We start from the raw sequence: 19521 nt of genomic DNA, 5'->3' as shown, positions 1-19521 counted from the left end.
GCCTACGTAAGGTCCGTCTGGCTACACTGAGCTACTTGAGCTTGGTTGGCTATACTTTTTTTTGTCAGCGGTGTGAATGTATTTCACCACTCTAACAAAATCTGTGGATATGCGTTCATTTGGGAATCTGTGCATCTCAAAATCCTCTCGTGAATGATTCGCTATTTAAACCTTACCAGAGCGGAGCTCAGCCCTATCTAGAGTCGTCTTGTGCTGATGTGTTTGCACTTTACCGCTCTGGTCGGGGAAACAAATAAACAAACTCGTTAGTGGGACGAGTACATAAGTAGGCCTAGTTCTAAGTTGTGTTTTAGTATTATATTTGCATATTTTAGCTTGGGTTTTGTATTATTACCTAGAAATATGCTTCAGTTCCAGACAGGTCATCATAATAAGTTATTAAAACCTTCGGGGCTAACCCCTTTCATTTCTGCTGCAGCAGGTTGTGCGCAACAGAGTAGACGGACATAAGATACAGTCTGAGGAGTTGCAGCTTTATTCAGTTACCCGCAGTTGAAACTAAACCTAAGTTTCCCTCACAAACTCTGATTTGGTCGCTATACTGTTAGTCCATGGGCCAGGACCTAAAAAAAAATCACATACCGGTATCACCTGAGGTGGCAAAATCTACCAATGATTTTTGTAATCCTCCATGCCTGAGGGACATTATTTGGTATGATAACCCTCTCTAAGTGGTAGCTTAGTTGTATTTTTCATAGCTTTTATACCTGCACACAGTGAATTATACAATACAAGCCTATGTACAGATGTGGGTGCCTCAAAGTCTGGAGGAAGGTGGGACATGTTTTAATCCATGTTATATCACATCTAGATGACATAGGCTTGTAGAAAATATAAGCCTATTTATTTATTTATTATTATAAATTAAATAAAATGTACACATTTTCGCCTATATAATACATTAATATATACATGCAAAAGGATGGAAAAGGGTGAATCAAGTCCAAACTCATGTTTTGTGACATCTAGAGAGCATGGGCTTTTAGAAAATATATAGATTAAATGGCTGAATAGGCATGTTTGGCTTTGATAGAGACCATAATGTCTTGGCTGCAAAAATAAACAACTTTAGGCTACAGTGGAATTTATAGGTGTATGTGCTCAAACGTTTGAAGACAAGATTAATGAGGACTCAAAAATATTTTTTTAATCTTCATCACTATCATTATATTCATCCAGACTGGCATTTATGTTCTCCTCATCCTCCTCTTCCTCCATCTGATTGCTACAAGTTTGTAACCTACACAATTCCGTGCACTTTAATTTGTTTGAAAGGTAGGAGCAGTCAGGAAGTTTGCAAGTCCGTACACATTTGCAGGCCAAGTTAGTTTCATCTTTGTCTATGTCTGAATCTTACTTTGTGTACGCATAGTGGATAGTACTCTTTTGTCACCTTTCCTGACGGCTGCTCTTCTGATTTTGTCATCAGCTCTTAACTCTGTGCATTTTGTTAGACTCTCGTTGTGTTGATACTCTGGGCCAGATGTACTAACGCTTTTGCGCCCATTTCAGGCGTATTTGTTTCGCAATGTGCGTGTAAAATCATTGCGAGGTATGTACAAACAGGCCATAATGATGTAAAAGCGCCAAACTGCCTGTCGCGGGGAGCTGAAAGTGGCAGATTGCGATTGTCATGTCATGCATATGCATTCATGGGAGGATCCAGGGGAAAGTGGGAGTTTAAGCGTGAAAAAAAGATGGGAGGGGAAGAGTAAAGAGCCTAGTTATGTATTCCACGGTATGTACAAAGACTGCTCCTGAAAGCGCCATCGTCTATTCTGCGCCCTAAATACTTCCGCCTTGTAAAACAGGTGTTAATCCACATTGCAGTTCAATCGTCAATAAGAGAACCTTTCAAAGACAACAGAATCGCTATTTTAGAACACCAGTTTTGTGGTGAAAGTATTTGTACTACCAAAAGCAACCTTAATTTTAGTTGGCCTTTCTCGTGATGTCTTACTTTCACTTTCACGTCATTCACTTAAACTTTCCTACTTGCTAGATTTGACCAATCTTCCATAGCCTCGTGCACAAGTAGTTTGAGTAGAACTACTGATCTTCATTATCTCCTGCTTGTTGACATCTTATCATGTATGGTATTATTTCATGATCGCTAAACGTTTGATTCTTTTTAATGTTGTCATCAGTTAACTTCATTCAACTGTGCTTGTAGGCTACACAATCATGGGGAAGACTGCTGACTTGACAGTTGTCCAAAAGACGACCATTGACACCTTGCACAAGGAGGACAAGACACAAAAGGTCATTGCTAGAGGCAGGCTGTTCACAGAGCTCTGTGTCCAAGACCCATTCAAAAATGAGATTCACAAAGAGTGGACTGCAGCTGGAGTCAGTGCTTCAAGAACCACCACGCACAGACGTATGCAAGACATTTGTTTCAGCTGTCGCATTCCTTGTGTCAAGCCACTCTTGAACAAGAGACAGCATCAGAAGCGTCTCGCCTGGGCTAAAGACAAAAAGGACTGGAATGCTGCTAAGTGGTCCAAAGTTATGTTCTCTGATGAAAGTAAATTTTGCATTTCCTTTGGAAATCAAGGTCCCAGATAGCCTGGTGAGCCAGACCCACATTAAAATGTAGGGTCTGGGCACTCACCGTTCGCAGTGCTCAGTCCGAGGGACGGGATAATCAGTTGTCTTTCAAATTCCCTCTGCACGCAATAGGACGCAATAGGATATTTGTTTTCAAGTAGCAGGGAATTCAAGCCAAACCGTTGCAACTCTGCCATCAATCATTATGTTAAGCCCACCAAACGACTCTATACACGATTTCAATGGCCTGATTAAGTTTCGATTTCTGGAGCTCACAAGCCAACGGAGAGTTGCTAGACTAGCCCTGGCAGCAAATTTAATTTGCTGCCGCTAGGGGCGCGTCTAGATTTCTAGGCTAGGTCCCAGAGTCTGGAGGAAGAGAAGAGAGGCACAGAATCCACGTTGCTTGAAGTCCAGTGTAAAGTTTCAACAGTCAGTGATGGTTTGGGGTGCCATGTCATCTGCTGGTGTTGGTCCATTGTGTTTTCTGAGGTCCAAGGTCAACGCAGCCATCTACCAGGAAGTTTTAGAGCACTTCATGCTTGCTTCATGCTGACCAGCTTTATGGAGATGCAGATTTCCTTTTCCAACAGGACTTGGCACCTGCACACAGTGCCAAAGCTACCAGTACCTGGTTTAAGGACCATGGTATCTTGACCTTAACCCCATAGAAATTCTATGGGGTATTGTGAAGAGAAGATGTGATACGCCATACCCAACAATGCAGAAGAGCTGAAGGCTACTATCAGAGCAACCTGGGCTCTCATAACACCTGAGCAGTACCACAGACTGATCGACTCCATGCCATGCCGCATTGTAATTCAGGCAAAATGAGCCCCAACTAAGTATTAAGTGCTGTATGCTCATACTTTTCATGTTCATATTTTTCAGTTGGCCAACATTTCTAAAAAAACTTTTTTTGTATTGGTCTTACTGTAAGTAATATTCTAATTTTCTGAGATACTGAATTTGGGATTTTCATTAGTTGTCAGTTATAATCATCAAAATGAAAATAATTAAACATTTGAAATATCAGTCTGTGTGTAATGAATGAATATAACATACAAGTTTCACTTTTTGAACAGAATTACTAACATGATTGAACTTTTTGATGATATTCTAATTATATGACCAGCACCTGTATACATTTGGCCTCATAAACTCTTAAAGTCGTTGGACCTTCCCTTGCGGATTTTATTAGGTCCTCTGTGACAGACGGTTCTGCAGATTCTTTTGCAAGGATCTTGTCAAGCAGTTTCTTCATAGTAAAGATGCTACGGCATTTTCTGTGATACAATATGGATGGTATTCTACTCTCAGGGAGACCGCAAGATCAAGGATGGGCGATAGGCTCTTATTTCAGCTGCTCTCAGTAGTGTGTTCCATGACTTTATGTTCATACAGTAGGTGCCACAAGGTTTATCATCTGAACAATGTATTAAACTCTCCTCCTGAATACCACTACTTCTGCCATGCTTTTCTATTCTGGGATGTACAACAATTTGAAAGCAATAGAGATATATATTAGGAATGATGTGCTAAAATGAGACCTTTTCCTACTCAGCGACTGTGTGTGTGAGAGAGAGAGACAGAGGGAATATATGAAGTGTATGTGTGTGTGAGTGAGTGAGTGAGAGAGAGAGAGAGAGAGAGTGAGAGATTGTGTGTGTATGTGAGGGAGAGAACATGCTTGTGTATGTGAAGTATGTGTGTGTGTATGTGAGGAAGAGAGAGAGTGAGAGTGCAGTGGCTTGACTGTGCATCATCAGTATTCTGCCACTCAAAATTCCCAATTCAAATACAGTAAATTCAGTTAGCCTACCAACTGAAACTGCTCTCTCACACATAGGCTACATCTCTGTATATTATTTTTTGTCCATTCTTTTGTTCACACACAAATTGGGGAAGTCTACAGTTTACAGCAGACATCATTGCTTGATAATGATGTTAGTACCTTACTTGGGCCGGTTGGGTTAATATACATATAGTCTTTCACAAGTAGCCTAGTCATTGGTCATATCCTTACTCATTCTCACACATCTGAATCATAACACAAATAAAAATAAACAGGACTCACCTTGTAATCTGTTTTTGACACTACAACAGCCATTTTTGTTCTGTAGCCTAACTAAACTGCTTCCATCCACATACTGGCCCTGTGGCCCAGCAAACACCAACACCAGTGTTGCCAGATTGGGCGGAAATCACTAAAACCAATCACGCTCAAAAACCCGCCCTCTTCAGCAAAAAAACGCCCCAACAACGATTTTGTTATAGAGAACCATTCAACTCAAAATTTTATTTGCCCGCCTAAAGCTTATTTCCCCCCGCCCGACGAAGTCAAAAGAAGCCCAATTGGGCAGGCACCCGCCCAATCTGGCAACACTGTCCAACACACTCTAAAGTTGGCAGTTTATATTTGTACTGTAAAATGTTCAGAAAACAAATCTAGTTCTAGACAAATTGAAAAAACAGAATTTAGGCCTAATAGTTATGCAAGATCTACATGCATTCTCTTTAGAATTGAAATATCATGGCATGTCCGATCATTATAGTTCTGGTATCATTAAGGAAAACAGATTAATTACCCTAAAATATATTTTTCTGAAAAGTCTATATATTCTAGATGTGATATAATGTGCATTGAGACATCTCCGAACTTCCTCCATACCACTATACCTTACTTCTGTAATGTATTTTGCATTACATTGAAATGCATTGATTGGACAGCTATTAGTTATGGGTCTTAAATAGCTGTGTAAAGTGTATTCAGCTATCTAACCCATATATTTTCTAAAAGCCCATACTCTCTAGATGTGATATAGCAAGAGTTTGGATTTGACCCACCCACTTTTAGTCTTTTGTCTCTATCTAATCCTATATTATATAGGTGAAAAAGTGTATGACTGATCCATTTTAGCCTATGTAATTTATGGAAAGCTAAATTATCCATTTAAACTGTATATTTTCTAAAAGCCTATGCCATCTACATATGATATAACATAGATTAAGACATATCGCATCATCCCACACACTTGCATACACCTATACCTACACATAGGCATGTATTCTGAATTGTACTTGGTATTGGTATAAAAGCCAGTAAAAATACAACTTAGCTACCACTTAGAAAAGGTTATCATACCAAAACATATCTCTCAGACATAGAGGATTATGAAAATCATTGCTAGATTTTGCCACCTTTGTTTATACCAACTTCTGCTCTGGCCCATGGACTATGTAGCTTATTCCCAGCTGAGCCGTTTATGAGTGTTTAGTCCTAAATGAAAACGATTCATACTCTCTAGCCACTCACTTAAAGGAGCCACACATACTGTAGGGCTAGGCTACTGTTATTTCACTGCTGTACTATTGAGGACTATGAGTTCTGTCCATCATTTGGTGGTAGGTAAAATTACTGCAATAAAATTATGCTTATTAAATGCTTTCCCCAAATCACTTTTCACAATTTTTTTTCAAGAGTAATATTATCGGTTATCGTATCGGTATCGGCCACAACAAAACAATAAATATCGGTTATCGTTATCGGCCCTAAAATTCCATATCGGTGCATCTCTAACAGAAACCTTACTTTTTGTGATCCCCAAAGAGGACTTTTTTCGGCCTTCACACCCACAGCATTTTTAAATAAATGATAACTCTGCTCAATAGAAAGGGTGCTCTACAATGACCGATAAAGTATGCTTCAAAGCATCAGCCCTTCTCATTTTTAAAGACACTAATTAACTCAACAGGTTTCATATGGCTGTGGTCTTTCCAGAGTTTAATTTTAGAAAACTGATGAAGCCTCTGATACAATATGTGTCTAGTGAAAACTCTGTACTGATTGGCATTGATAAAAAAGCGAGAGGAAAACTCTCATTACGGTCTCTGAAATACTATTCCACATGAAAAATCCACTAAGGTTTTGACTGACTATCCAAAAGGTTCAAATCACACTCCTGCTCTGACAACACTGCCAAGACACTATACAGAAAAAAGAAAACGGTTGGCTTTCTAGGCTCCCAGAAAAAAAATTGTCACATAAAAAGGCTTTTGTCTGAGCTGGAAAGGGCCCTCATTTCCACAAAAAGCAGACAATGCATTTCAAATAAAAAAAATAATTGACTAAAACATAAATAATAGTATTCTCCACTTCATATTTTTTCTACCATAATGAGAAAAATGTTACAACAAGTAACCAAGTCAATAAATGGGCAGCGTGATAAAAACAAATAATAAAGATGTGTGTGAACTTTGGCCATTAAGCCCTAAAGAATATTAGAATATAGATAGCTGTGAAACCAATTTAAACGAAAAAAGCAGGCACAGTTGAGGAAAACAAATTTAGAAGCAATGGAATGGAAGAAAGGCATTTTTTTTTTTTTAAATGTTTTGTTAGTTGAGCGCATTCAGCTACTCTGACACTGACCTACCACTCTACCCAAGAAAAGAGTTCTCTCACTGCAGATGGGCCTGTGCTGGGTCACAGAGCCCAAGTTTGTATTTAAGTTGCACATTTTCTTCCTCAAGATGAAGGTGACAACTCATTACAATTATGAAATATTAATTTGAGCCGTGTTTAGGAGACTAGTGAAGTCAGGGAGATGAGGGGGCAGATTGATATTTTACAGATCATGAGTAGTAGGATTTGAGGGATGCTCTTCAACTCACTCAATGTGAGGAGGAAGAACAAGGCCCTATGTTAATGTACCTTTTCAAACAAGCTCAGGCCGTCCTTCTAGAGGACAATCTCCTCTCTAAAAGCATTAATTGTGAAGTAAATTATCTGAACCACTTCAGTAGAAAACACTTGTGAAATTAAATTGATAACACTCGTTAAAACAGTGTTATCAATTTAATTTCAGTGTTATCAATTTTATTTCAAATGTGGCATGTACCTGACACTGAACAGAAAATATCCGCGTCAACTTAACTTTCATGGAAACCTGACCTGTTCTACCTCCTTGAGAAACAGTTTTGAAAGCAGCAAGCACCAAAGTCTAACAAGCAGACTACACCAAGCACGTAACTGAAGTATTCTATTCATGGAGCGCAAAAATAGATTTAAATATAATTTAAAAATATTTTTTTCCAAATATATGTGCCACTATCACATCTGGTGTAACCAGTTCCCCTGATTATTGTGGAAGCTAATTGTCGCAGCATATGCTCGGTGAATGGAATGCTTCAGTTACGTGCCTGATGTAGCCTAGCGATGCATTAGACCCACCTATTTCCCACTGAAGTTATATAACGCACAACTTTCCAATCATTTCATAATAATGATCACAATCTACAATTTCAAAATAAACAAGCCCAATTTAACATAAAAAATAAAAGCTAAATGATGAAATGCAGAAAGGTGCCCCCAATGTTCTTAGTGTCACACATTTTCTGTCCATCAATATTTTTCACTTCCACAAACAAACAATAGAAACTTCCATTAAAAAGCAAACACACCCACATTAACACAATGTCCAACACCTTTCTCAGGGAAGAAAAACAAAGTCCCTGCCATGGCCGTTAGCCTCATCATACCTTCTGGGCCACACGGCAAAAACTGATGACTCCACAGCCAGAAAAGCAATCGTGGGACCTATTTGAAAGGCCATTTTCCCCCTGCCATATCCCCAAGGCCCTTTCTCTCCTTTCAACAGAAGCAAATTATTCCAAACAAACTGCTTGTTGTTGTGCATTTCAATGAGTAAAGAGAGACAGCAATGGAAGCAGCAGGAGAGGGTTTGATAAATGTTTGGACATGTCCAACTGTTACATCCCTGGCGAGACTTGGTTGACTGGAGCACCAGATAAATCATCTTCTGTTAGCTTTGGAAGGCATAGAGGTCATTTAGCTCAATAACTCAACGTAAAACTGGTGCAAGCACATCTTTTAAATGATGGCTTGGTTCTACACAGAACATTATGTCTATGTAATTTGGAGTCATTTGCTATAAACAAAGTTTATGAGATAGACTTTTGTTATTAGTTGCACAATTTATGTTTGATAGTGACAGCTATTAATATATACTGGTAGATGGTGTTTGGGAGCAAACACTATTGATCACAGGAAATGCGTATGAAATCACTGAATAAAAAATCATTAGCTATTTAATGTCACACACTGAGTTTTACAGGGGAGATTTACAACTCTAGCTGGCAAATACAGTTCTTGCAGTGGCTGCAACTAAATTGCTTTTTTTGATGAGCAGGTTATATTTCTCACTTTAACATCTCACACAGACACAGACACAGACAGCCAGTGTATGTATTTCAGTTTGACTTTTAATATCACTATTCATTCTAATCTGCCAAATTTCTATCCATATTGTAGACATTTATAAAACAGATCCCTGACAAAGTGACAAGTGACAAATGGTCTGAGTCTGACCATCATATTTGTACAGGTAACCTAGCGGTCTTCCTTGACTTGACTGAAATAGAAGTGGCATATTTATTTCATGCTTGCCATTCTTCAGCTCTCCAGCAGACAATTACGCTGGATCACAAGTCATACTATCAAGACACAACTCCCAGCAAGTAATTCTGTGGACCTTCGGTCTCCCAGCAACTAATTTTGTTGACCTTCGGTCGCCCAGCAAATAATTCTGTTGACCATCCTCACCTGGCAACCTTGCTACCCATACCCCACCCCATGCCTCCCTTACCCAAAAACACAGTTGATTCATTTTGTTCACCCAAGCACTGGTGTATCAATCTGATTAAAAAAAAAAAAAAATCTGCACTGTCCTTCCAACAGGGAAATCTCACACACACACACACACACACACACACACACACACACACACACACACACACACACACACACACACACACACACACACACACACACACACACACACACACAGCCTGCCTGGGCCTAGACTGGTGTTTCTTTGCATTGAGTCACGGATGCTCATTAATCAAACCGCCAGACAGGGTGCAAAATAAACCTTCAACTTTTCAAGATGGCCTTTCAGTTAAGGGGCGAACCAACAGTGATGGAGTACCCGCCTCTGCCATCTTCTTCAACAGGCAGCCATCCATCCAGACAGCCAGCCAGTCGCTGTGGCCACAGCCAGAGACATCAACGTATCCCTCTGAGCACCTTGCGCTTGGAAAACACCAAAGACTGACAGCTTCAATTGGATTGCTGTCAGTTTAAACTAAAGTGCTTGTGTCTATGTGTGTGTGTGTGTGTGTGTGTGTGTGTGTGTGTGTGTGTGTGTGTGTGTGTGTGTTTCTCCCTTTCTTGCTTTGTCTTCCTTTGCTTTGTGACATTCTATGAAGCCCTGTTAACATCTCAGGAGACACAACACTATGTTTTTAAACAACCACTAAACAAAGAGCGGACCGAATGCACGATTCCTTATCGAGGCCTAAATTCAAGACTTGAAACATATTTGCCTGTTGCCTATTTGTCTATTGTGTTATGTTGGGCTTTCATTATGGACCAACACAATCAGATTGGTTTTCAAATGGTTGTAAAATGAGCAATTTAGCAAAGAAATGGGCAATATAGTCTTTGCAACTCCCCAGTGTTTCCCCTACAATGTATTTAACAGCGGCGCAGCGCCGCCGCTGGATTTTCAGCGCCGCTGCAACATAATATCACGAGATTCACTTATCACACTGTAAAACCACAATGGCCAACGTCATCTCGAAATTGTTTTCTGAAAGTCTTGAGTAAGTTAAGTGCATCAAATCCGCACTTAGCCTCTCATTATTCAGGACATATATGCGGCATGATGTGTCAGGTGATTACAAGCCCAAAGACAAGTCTGCAGCCCATATGGCTAGCCTACGTTCTGAACACGGTTACATTGTTTAGCTATCCGACTGATGGGGTCTTGCTCCGCCACAGTGTAGCCTATGGTGTCATCGTTCACTTGTAGGTTACACAATAAATAGCCTACTTATTGGCCTGGTGACAATAAAAATGATATTAGTTATATTTCATCACGAAGCTGTTTGTATGCCGTGAATTCGCTTTGTAGCCTATGCCATATGTTAAGCTTGAGCAATTCCTCTGATCCAAAGCCTGCTTTGACACATTGACACTAATGTGAAACATGCATCCTCCTCTCCTTGCCAACATCAAATAAAAGAAACCAATTCATGATTACCGAAATGAATTTAACATGGGGGAAAAAAAAGTTTGTTTGCGATTTAGCCTACTGTTGTGATCGCGGTTCTTTCTGCTGATTGGATTTACCCCGTGTCGTCAACTCTGAGAACTCTTGCTCCGGCTGACAATTTTATCCAGAGAGCTGATTTCCAAAGATGAGCCTCCATCAACATTCAACGACAAATTATTAAAACGTAAGTAATGCAATAGAGTAAACCAATGTGCTACAAGGTGTATGGTCTTAACGTTAATTGTAGCCTAGACTTGTAACGTTAGCGTAGGGCTATATGTAATGTTTGCATGGGAAAGCTAAGGCTTAACACAGTCTAGGCCTGTTTAAACTGTCTGATAGTTAAAGGAAATATGAGCATATGTTGGCATATCATGTATAGCCTAAATTCTGTCCACTTAGCTATAATAGGCTATCACAAACAGACCTTTTCTCGTTTACGGCATTAGACATATAGGAGCCTATATTCTCTTATCAGAAAGACATGTTCTCATAACTTCAGCGTTCTCTTGACGGTGAGACGAGCGGTCGCACTTCAATCAAGTAGCCTAGGTCTTTTGAGTTAATTGTGAGTGAGTTGTATGGTAACTGTGGGAGTGATGTAGAAGAAAAGTGAGTATTTACTTTTTTATACGTGGGTTTGTTGTTTTGGGACTGAGAATTAGACTACAAGGAGAGCATCTGACTACGTGCATGCGTGTCAGCATTAATGGCCCCCCACAATTCAATTCAATTCAAAGCCCAGAAAAATTAAGTGCTCGCAGATTGGGTGTGGCCTTTGCCATTAAGACAAATTTAAATAAATTGTAAATAATCTTTTAATTATTAATGGTCATTATTAATTGTGCCATTTAATTTTTCTTCTATCATTTTTAACCAATAATGTAAAAGAAAGCTGAAAATGTCCACAAAAGAAACACGAAGGTATGATATAAAAAAAAAAAAAAAAAAAAAAACCCCCAACACCCCGCCAAGTAATAGCACCGCTGCTGGAAAAATTTCTAGGGGAAACACTGCTCCCTATACATGGCAAATAGCGTATTAACAACTGCTTATTACAAGGCTTCTTAAGACCTTAATCATAGGTGTTTTCAAACAATAATCCAACACAAGTAACCATTCACCACAACATTTACTGTGACATATTTGGTGACTCGGAGATCCAAGTTGCTAGAGAAAAACATAAAATAAACATCTCCCTATAATGCGGATGTTGTAAATGGTTCCACTTGTACAAGCCATGGAATAACGCACACTTCTGAGCTTGGATGAAACAGGGAATTAAGAGGACTGCAAGGCCGAGAGCTGATGGGGCAGCATAAATGGAACGTGGAAGCACCCCAAAATTACAGAGAATAAAATAAAGACCCCCCCCCCAAAAAGTCACACTCTTTTCCCAGCCAAGCCAAGTCATAAATGGAGACATTTTACGGAATTCATTATAAAAACTTGGTAGATTAATTACCAGCCACATTAATCAGTTCTGGGGTTTCAGAATTGCTTCATGGCACCAAGCCAACGACTTAAAATGACCCCAAATTTTAAAAAGTATCTCTAGAGCCAAGATAGGAATGATATGGGGAACAGACTTCAAATGTTATCAACAAATCTGACAGAAATATTATCAGGTCAAAAAAAAGCCTACCTCCTTATTCTGAAAATTATTTTTTAAACAAATTCACAGAAACTTCAAAATGGAAAAACATAGGAAAAGTAAAGCAAACACAGCCTATACTAAAGACTAACTTGAAATGCATGGAGGTTCCCCCGGTTTCAATGGCAGGAATACGGCTAGACTGTACACTGGCACAGACAACAAGCATGAATAAATTTGAACCTAAAAAAAAAAATAACCTCCATCCAGTGCTGTCTGCACACTACGGCAGCCTCAGCCTGGCTGTGCAGAGGTTGTTCTATTTTTCTCAACAAGGACCCGCTTGTGGCTTGTGGATGCGTACTTCACAATGCTTAAGTGGGGGAGCATCAAATGAACCGTGAATGATTTGTCTGGGCCCTGTAGAGGGCCCAATATGGAGGAGTGGAGGCCTGACGAGCCCAGAACGGAGGGAGAACGTGACGGGGGTGTGAGGGTGGAGAGAGTGAGGGGAAGAGAGTCATGCCTCAGGAGAGAGCCGCATGACTCCAGACATATGTCTGAGCGCTTAACAACAGGCCGCGATAAAGCTCATCCTTCTCAGCAGCCTCTGCACTGCAGTCTACCTATTCTCCTCATGTCTGAGGGGTAAGAGTGGGTAATCTGAGCAATAGTTTTGCTTTTTGATCAAGTGTTTCGGAGGTGGCTAGAGTGGTATTTTAGCAGCCCTGGTGACAATTAACATCAATTGTTCTGGTTTTACATTTCTTTTGCTCCACAGCTGACAGGATTTCCATGACGAAATTGTGACACTGCAGTATTCTTTTAATGAACTACCTTTTGGGGGTTACAAGATAGACAGAAAAGAACAACAAATGGCTTCAATATGATGATGATAAAATATGTCTATTACCTTCTAAACAAGCTGACAAACAATGTGCTGTGCTGTGACTCAAGGTCATAGCACATTTGGCTACACCTGTGCATTCAACAAAGCAATAGTTCCTTGACTGGCCCTGGATTCAAATCTTTTCCAAAGCCCATCCTCCCTTGTCCATACACATTCTTTAATTTCATACCGCTGTCCTAACTCAACTAAGCAAACTTAAGATCTCAATCCGTCCTAAAAAATGTAGAATGGGAGGACTCAAAGGGGCATTTCAGCCATCAAACAAGCAAAGCTGATCAGAATTTCAAGACGTGGGACGATTACCGCTATTACACTGTATGTTTGCTAATCATGGGCATAGACCATGAGCATAATCCTCGATCCATTACATACAATTTCAATCTTGCATTTTACCCAAAAAACCATTTGCTGTCATACCGTGCAGCAGCCATACAATACAGATAATTTTCTGAAATGTCTTTGTGTGATAAGTTAAATGCATCGATTTAAACATTTATTGAACTTGAACATGAACTGGCTCACAGGCTAGACTTTAAATATAATTTTCATAGACAAAATAAATAAATAAAAAAGTGTCTGGCGAGATCTTCACGTTGGCAATTGATTTCAGCATCACTCCCAGGAAACTATTTTGGGTCTCATAAAAAAAAAAATCTCAGAGCAAGACCCCAACTGTCTGCGGTCTGTGGAGAAGAGGCGGCATATGAAGATTGACACATTTCATTTTCTCCCAGCCGCTAGATAGTCTGGACCCCATCGCCGGGGAAACGTGTGGGCAGCATATGTTTTCATTTACAGAGATGGATTAATACAGGCAGCACTCAGAGGCCTCTTACGCCGGCGAAAGTGGTACTTCTTGACTGCTATTGTCTGTTTCATCTCTGACGAACACAGGGTTTACAAAATAATAATTCAAATCTTTGAGAGACAGCGGGAAAATTCAGCCGTGACAAAATTCCATCCCCTGGCTGTCTCTTCTCATCTAGCAGGGACTCCAGGCAGGCCCTGGAGCCCTGAATGATGCCTGAAACAGGCGAATGGCACAAAAAAAAAAATCAAAAAACAGGGAGACAAGAAATGAACAAGTGTGTGAAAAATAACAGCCTTCCACCAAGATACGCATAGGTTTTTATCAATTTTACATATTTTCATGACCTGTTCAGAGTGTCAACTTTTCCCCAGCGATAATAAGAATAAGATGGAATGGATGAGACCTCGTTAGGCATGCATTCAGTCAGAGCCTTTCGGAACCTGCAGCATCTTGACATTTCGGGGGGAATGCAATCTTTAACCTAAAGCTGGCATCGCAGTTTGAGCCCCGAGAGGTGCCATGTGCCGAAGAGGTCCCCTGGCACACAACTGAGAGCACCTCATGTCACGGGTGAGCTGGAATCAGCTCCTGAATTTACAATCAGCACTGGACAGCTCCCTCATATCCGCTGGTTTCCAACTGACAACCGGAGAATTTGAAAAAAACACGATTTGCGTATGGGAGTCTGATTGAATCCTAAATGACTTTCAACTGAACATTGGGTTTCAGTGGAGGGCCCTTCTGTCTCTGCAATTACAATTCACATTGCCTGGTATTCTACACCTGGCATAAGATGTCCTATACAAAAATGTCCACATGGCTTGTGTGTGTGTATGTGTGTGTATGTGTATGTGTATGTGTGTGTAGGACCTCTTAAGACCTTCAAACAGAAACCCATTAAGAGATCGCAAAGGAGGTGAGGAAGGGGAATGCAAACCTGTACACAGAGTTTGTCCTTGGCAACAGCTTTTTTTTTTTTTTAACTATGACTGACTTGAGAGGCAAACTTCTTGTGCTTTCCTGCAAAAATTTAATTAAAATGCTCAATCAAGCTTTGGCTAGTTCTAAAGCGGTTTTCGTTCCCAGAGCTGTCAGATTTATTATTACTCTCCATGCTCATGCTCCGCGTTTAATACCTCTAGTTATAGCCGCAATTAAATCCGCTTCTACATTGTTTACTATGACCGGGTTTCAAATTTAAATTTTAGAGGTCAGGAGGCTCAAGCTGACGGAACTGTGGTATTACCATAAAGATTATTCACGTCCTCCTCTTTCCACTGAACAAGCTTAATGCGTTTCAGTCAACCTATTCAGAAAAGGATGTAATTCTTCCAACTGCTGCATTAGAATGTGATTAGTTGCATTTTTTGAACAACAAAAAAAGGCTGAGGTCCGTTGAAGTTCATCTGATACAAGGCATCACAAAGATATTACGGACCAGCCACAAGCACTGGATCCCTCCCCCCCATTCCCTGGCCCTCCTTGCACCTGTAGTCCCTGCAGAGCCTGCATAAGAGATCAGCATCACCAAAGCAGGCAAATAGTCTTTGGGCAAAAAACCCCTCACCTGTAGCAGCTAACTAAACTGACAGCTCCATTTTGTTTCCCTATGAACAAAGGCAACACAGAGCTCATCTCCTCGACAACAAAAGGAGGCGGCAATGATAATAGAAGCAGAAGCTCTGTCCATGCATGAATAATTCCACTACATCATAGGAGACGCAGACACTCCTTACAATATGCTTTTTATGGTCACTTTCCCCACTAAACAGCCCATTGGGTTCTAATAATATCGGGAGAGCTTCGAAAGAGGCCTTCCAATCACTGGATCCCAGAGGAGGGGCAGCTCGCCTGCTTAAAAAGAGGGAGAAGCGGTGTGGAGTGGAAGGTGCATTGGGGGAAAGCAGTGAAGTGGTACTGATATTTTAGAGATGGGAGCTGGAGTAAAGAGCTTTTTTGTTGAATTAAAAAAAAACAAAAAAAAACCTGAGTGTTCTAAAAAGTGCTACATTAAAAAGACTGACAATCAAGTAATGGAGAGGCATTTTAAAGATGCTACATGGAGCCAAAGAAAACAAACAACTCGTTTGGTACTTGTCAGTTACCACAACACATTAACTATTTGCGCGTACTTACCTTGCCCTGCGCACATGAAACCACCCCCCACCCTCAAAAAAGTGCGCTGCTGTACTACACACTTTGGGTTTGTTCTATGCTTTGGGTTGCACTCTGTGCATGTTAAATGCGCTATACAAATAAAACTGGCTTGACTTGCACAAGATATTACATTAACATATTACATTTGTGTTGCTTCCCTATTTTATCAAGCACAGTTCCATTAGGATGCCAACAAAATAATTTATTTTCACTGTTTCACTGAGCAACAAATCACAATGGTTGGCATCTTACAAGCCAAACCTTGTGCCAAAATGCCACGGGAAAACAAAAATCAAGGCTAGTTAATTCTGCACCACCTCACCATAGACCCTACAAATGGGCACCCTTTGTTAGTCGCCATTTGTCTATTACTTTTACTATGATATTTAAACAAGGAGACAACACAGCAGAACAATTACCAAAACAAAGCCCTCAAACCAAAAGCAATCATAAAAATATAGCTGCAAGCAGCAATGAGGGGGCCAAGCAGATAGGCCGGAGTAACCATGGCAACGAAATGCTGTTAGCTCAATGCTGCAATCAGACGTATGGCCATAAGCTGTCAAAGCAAGTTTCACGTCTAGCACGTCAAAAGTTACAAGGCAAAATGCATAATTGCTAATTGCAGTGACCCTAGAGGTCAAAGGTCACAAAATTTATTCGGCATTCACCTGATGGGGTCATGAGTCCATGTACCAAGTTTGGTTTTGATACATGCAACGATTGCTGAGATATAAGCTCACTTCCTGTTTGGTGGCTTCGCCACAAATTTCGATTGGATGATGTGACGCTTCTATCAATTGTTACAGAAATAAATGAAGTGACAAGGCATGGTCTGAAGATGGTCTGTGCCAATTTTGGTGAAGATCAGATGAAATTTGTGACCTGTGCGAAATTGTTGGTGTTTTTGATCAAATCAAATATGGCGGCCGAATAAATTATATTGATGTAACAAGTTGCCCTCAATTGACCTAAGGACCTTTCACAGTATTACCAGACACCACTAGTACAATTTAATTCTAAGCACAGCAGCAGCTACAGGCCAAAAGGCATGTTTGTGAATTACAGCGCCCCCTAGGAGGTCAAACGTCACATTTCTTGAGGGTCCTCCTGATGGGGTCATGAGTCAATGTACCAAGTTTGGTTTTGATACATGCAAGGGTTGCTGAGATATGAGCTCACTTCCTGTTTGGCGGCTTTGCCGCTAATTTTGATTGGCTTTTACGGGCGAACGGTAATACTTCCGAAGACAAAAAGTGATAACTTTTGTGAGGCTTGGTCTGAAGATGATCTGTGTCAAATTTGGTGGGAATCAGAGAAAGTATGTGACCCCTGATACATTTTAAGTGTTTTTGATGAAATCCAAAATGGCGGAAAATCCATCATGGCGGAAAAAGACGTCATAGGGTGCGTTGAACTCGGCTTGGTCCAAGGATTCCAACAATACCTGACTTTTGAAAATCGGACAAACAGGTCAAAAGTTACGTGCATGAACGCACGTCCAACTTTGGCCTGTTGGTGGCGCTAGAGGGTTCGAGTTGCCGACATGAAACTTGGTGACATGAATCATGGGACCGTCCCCAATCAGTGTGCCAAATTTCCCAACTTTTTACCATACGGTTCTATGGGCTGCCATAGACTCCCATTGCATATAATAATAATAATAGGAAAACGTAGAAACACAATGAGGTCCTCGCAGCTTCTCTGCTTGGCCCCCCAAAAATAACACATTTTCAGATGGTGCCTTGCAACTTGAAGGGGATTTAGAGAAAGGCGGAGACCATGAGATCCTGCTGACGCAGGGAAAAAAAGTCAGGCATGACATGTCCAATTATCCCTCACCTTGAGCGGTCACTTTGCTTTCAGCAGTCTCTGACTTCTTCATTTTGTCAATTCCCCCAGCAGGAAATAATTTGTACTGCCAATATGGTATTCTTCGTCAACACACTCTCATTGAACACATCCATTCAAGATTGATTGATTAATTAATTAATTAATTATTTGAATAAAAAGTCTCTTTAAATAAAAGCAATTTGCAAATGTGCATGAATGCATATTTAATGTGCATGTGCTTTGCAGAACACACTGCTGTGAGATGTTTACAGATATGCCCCGTTACCTTGCCTAATATAAATAACCTTGCTGGGAGAAAAACAAACAAAAAAACACCAGGGCGTTAAAACCACACAGCTGTTCATGAAGGTGATCTTAATGCATGAAAGAAGAGTGATCATGTGACAGGGAAACCAAGTAATGGTTTAGTGGTTTTCCTGCATTCCTTCTGGCTCCTCAGGTTTGACCATCGGCGTCAGACACCGTTCTGCTTTTGTAACGCCGAGTGCCCAGCTCGGCTTTAGCCACACACACAGGATCTTGTGATGCAGGGGGCAGTTATGGGCTGTGGTCACTGGTCAGGCAGGCCAGGAATGACTGATGGCTTCTAAGTGCGCTCGACAAACTGCTTTTCCGGACCAATCATCTCTTCTTTCCCCACCCACACCCATCACACAAAGGCTGCAGAAAATAAGGAGTGGATCTCTATCCAAAGGCTATCCAATCTCAGAACGAGCTTCGGTATCCCACACAAAAGTCCCTCTCCTGACTCGCCTCATCAGCTTATCGCTATGGTTATTACTATCCTCCCTCACGAGGGGGGGGGGTGGCATTCTCTTCATGGGGGAGCTTCCTATACTATATTTCTCCCTGAGAGGAAACCACCATTGCTGTGAAGCCAGATATCTGAGCGAGACATTATTCACACTCAGAGCAGAAACTGTGAAGTCCTGAAGATGTTTCAATTGGTGCTGTTCGGTGACAAACCAATCATACATTTGTCTGGGCCTGGCTGCCAAAAGGTTAAATTAAAGGTTCGACCTGAAAGTCGATATTGATGTGCGATTCCCTTTCAAGATGACACCTCAATTCACAGGTTTCAAGAAAAGACTTAGACTAGGCTGGGTCTTAGGCAGTAATTGAATCTCCTCTCCCAGACACACTTAGTGGACTGAGATTTTAGCAATTAGTGTACTGACTAGACAAAACGCCATGTTTAATTTGCTGCATTATTATTGGTATTGATTTGTGCATAAATCTTAGATCGCCCCCTCTATCTAGGCCAGCAAGAGAAGCTTGAATTATCCTCGAGCCATGACGGATGGCTTGCAGGCAGGAGAATGAGAATTACAGTTTGTCACATGCTAATTCTAATGAATAAATGATTGGGCCGAGGCAGACGCATCCATCTAACAGAATGTGTTGATTTTACAAATAGCGAAGCACACTAATACCTCCGAGCCGTACTTGTAAACAAATGTTCATTCACTAACCCCAAGAGAGGCAT

General features: G+C 40.7%; 1 protein-coding gene across 2 annotated transcripts in view; it reads right to left on the bottom strand.

Moving 5' to 3' along the window:
- prim2 (DNA primase subunit 2) overlaps positions 1-19521 on the bottom strand; it is a 73759-nt gene that overhangs the window by 48832 nt on the left and 5406 nt on the right. The window lies entirely within an intron of this gene.

Source organism: Alosa alosa, chromosome 18, assembly GCF_017589495.1.
Source record: "Alosa alosa isolate M-15738 ecotype Scorff River chromosome 18, AALO_Geno_1.1, whole genome shotgun sequence".
Taxonomy (NCBI): domain Eukaryota; kingdom Metazoa; phylum Chordata; class Actinopteri; order Clupeiformes; family Clupeidae; genus Alosa; species Alosa alosa.
Note: the sequence above shows the minus strand (reverse complement) of the source record. Positions and strands in the feature narration are given on the sequence as shown.